The sequence below is a fragment of the Neolamprologus brichardi genome, chromosome 18, assembly GCF_056152115.1.
Source record: "Neolamprologus brichardi isolate AB-2024 chromosome 18, ASM5615211v1, whole genome shotgun sequence".
Classification (NCBI taxonomy): Eukaryota; Metazoa; Chordata; class Actinopteri; order Cichliformes; family Cichlidae; genus Neolamprologus; species Neolamprologus brichardi.
In genome coordinates this window covers 27,965,761-27,968,864 of record NC_142121.1, presented here as the reverse complement: position 1 = coordinate 27,968,864, position 3,104 = coordinate 27,965,761, and the positions used below count along the sequence as shown (strand labels likewise).

Sequence of the window (3,104 nt, the reverse complement as noted above, 5' to 3'; positions counted from 1 at the left end):
GCCGACCACTGGACCTGCATGCTTGACCTGCTAGAACTTCCCACGAGCAGAGCATTTAAAGGTCGAGCCAACCTAGCAAACCCTGGGACGAATCGCCTGTAATAACCTGCCAGGCCAAGGAAGGCTCTGACCTGACGGGTGGTAGAGGGAACAGGCCAGTCCTGGACAGCTTGGATTTTCTCAGGGTCTGGTCTTACCCCTTGTTGGTCGACAAGATGCCCCAGGAACTTCACCTGACGGTGAAACAGCTTACATTTGTCCAGCCTCAGCTTCAGCCCATGTTGCCACAGCTTCTGCAGGACATTCTCCAACTGCTGTAGATGAGTAGAGAAGTCAGGTGAGTAGATTATTATATCATCCAGATATACCAAAACAGATTCAGAAAGGTGACTACTTAGACACCGCTGCATCAGGCGCTGGAAGGTGGCAGGGGCATTACAGAGTCCAAAAGGCATGCGATCAAACTCAAACAAACCCAGAGGAGTGGTAAATGCAGTTTTCTCCCGATCCTTAGGATCCATTTCCACTTGCCAGTATCCACTGGCAAGATCTAGTGTGGAAAACCACTCGGCTCTGGTCAGACATGTTAAAGTCTCTTCAATTCGGGGGAGTGGGAACGCATCTTTATGAGTTACTGTGTTTAATTTCCTGTAGTCTACACAAAATCGCCAACTGCCATCCTTTTTCCTCACCAACACAATGGGGGCTGCCCAGGGACTGCTACTCTCCCGAATGACACCTTTGTTCAGCATATCTGCTAGAAGTATCTTTATCTCTTTGTACATCAGTGGTGGTAAAGGGCGATACTTTTGTTTAATGGGTGGTGCATCACCTGTGTGGATCTGGTGTTGGACCAAATCAGTTCTTCCGTAATCCTCCTCATTCACAGCAAACACCTTTCGCCACCTCTGCAGCAGGGTCTGGAGCTCGGCCTTCTGCTGGGGGGTCAAGTCTATGCTGTTAATCAGTTGACTCACCTCCTCTTCAGGGATCGCAGGCTCTTCGGGCCCAGCTGCTTCAACTACGCCCACCTCGATCACACCATCGGATCCCATTGTCAGGCTAAGGTCACTGTCCGACTCCACATCCGACTCCTCCACCTGATACAACTGGCCCATTTTCTGGTAGCGTCCTATAGTCACTTCGTATGGATTAGGGTTACAGACCCGGATAGGAAGCCTCCCTCCTTTGACTACTGACAGGGTTCGGGCCACCCCCCAGGGTCCAGCATCAGGTAATGCCTCCACTAGTGCCAAGCGTTCTGTCCCACCCTTGCCTTTACACGTCCGGCCCCAGATCATCACTTCACAATTTGGGGGCACCTTGATTCCCCTGCGGCTAGCAGGTCGAACATAGCCTAGGAAGCCATCAGTCTTGGTGGTGACAGTCTGTTGGCAGATGGCAAACGCCTCTTTCCATGCTCTGCGGGACTTCAGCTTTTGAGGGTGAAAAGCAGACTTGCCTTTGGCAAAAACATCATTCCAGCATGCACTAATAACATTCATACCAATAATTAAAGGGTGCGTGGAACAGTCATTTCTTACAACCACAACCCCTTTTCCTGGTATCTCCACCCCTTCCACCTCAAAATCCATAACCGCATAGCCTGAGTATGGTATCTCAAGTCCATTGGCTGCCTTTAAGGCGAACAACAGGGGTGTGTCAGTTTTATTCACTTCAGGGAAATGGAGATCCATTACCTGCTGCTGCACCAGTGTAACCTGAGAGCCTGTGTCTAATAATGCCGTAATTTTAACTCCTCCCATACACACCTCAATAAGTGGACATTCTCCCACAAAAGCTGTACTGGCCCCCTGATTGTTTGAAATGTCCCTTGTCCCCACTGCCTGGGCCTCAGCAGTGGGGTTTATTAGTTTAAAGGTGGTTGCTGGTCTAGTGTGCTCGGACAGAATCTAGCAATATGCCCAGGTTGTTTACAACGATGGCAAATGGGTTCTCCCTCTCGAGTCCAGTTAGTAGCATACCCAGAACGCTTTGGCTTAAACCTTGATTTATTAAAAGCTGAGCCGGCTGGGCTTTGCTGTGGCAAGAGCGGTTTAATTTCATTAACAACCTCTTTGACAAGATCTCGCATTTGACCCTTGACATCCTCCATAATTTCTTTTTTAAATGTCTCTTTCCAGTCTGGTTCATAAGGTGGCTTAACACATCTGGACTCACCCACTGCCAAGCACGTAGTTTGCAATCCCTGGTGTCCCAACTGTTCCTCCTCTAGGAGCAACGCCTCCCGATGGACTGTCGCGAAATCCTCTTCTGGATGGTGACGCACATAGGCTCGCAGGGTTTGTGACAACGGGCCCTCCCGCAGGCCCAACAGCATCTGTTCCTGTAAACACTTTTCAGTGGGTGCTTGATTTGGATTGCGCTGTTGTAGCCTGCAGTGCAACTCCCTCAACCTTAAGGTAAAAGACTTTACCGACTCATTTGGTTTTTGTATACAGCTAAAAAACTGCGACCTCAGAACCGCTAGGGAGGTATTGTCACCATATAGAGAATCTAGATATGCGAATATTTTCCTAATCTGGTCTCTATCTTTTTCTTCTAACACGCTTACTTGACGCTTTGCCTCACCGCTTAAAGCCCCAATTAAAATTTCTACTTTCCGGGCCTCAGCTATTTCTTGAGCATTCAATAAACCTTGTATTTGTTCTTTCCAGTCTCCATATGAAAGATCTGCTTCAGGACCCTTGTATTTTGGTACCCAAGGGGCACCCGGATACACTGGCATCATCATCTCTATATCTGCACTCCAGGCGCTGAACACTGCTCCCCAAACCTGTATCCTGTCGACAAACGCCAAAATTATGTAGCCGCTAAACTGGTGGACCTAACTCTTAGCCACCACGTCCGTATATATACAAGCGAAAAAGGGAGTGAGTGGGTCAGCGCTCGGAGAACAGAAACTAAGCCAGCTTAAAACACACCATTTATTTTTAGGGTAAAACACAGTCAGAACCCCCAAATACAGGCTAAAATTCGCGCTACACAATAAACATAATGTTCGCAACCCGCTAAAAGCCCTGCCGGCAGGAATAACTATACACTAAAAACCAAAAAAATAAATAAATGTTTTTTTGTATAAT

The 3,104-nt window shown here is 48.1% G+C and overlaps 1 pseudogene; it reads right to left on the bottom strand.

The window, feature by feature from the left end:
* Positions 1 to 624: 624 nt before the first annotated feature.
* Positions 625 to 2,010, bottom strand: LOC148097767 (uncharacterized; annotated as a pseudogene).
* Between the last annotated feature and the right edge of the window lie 1,094 nt (positions 2,011 to 3,104).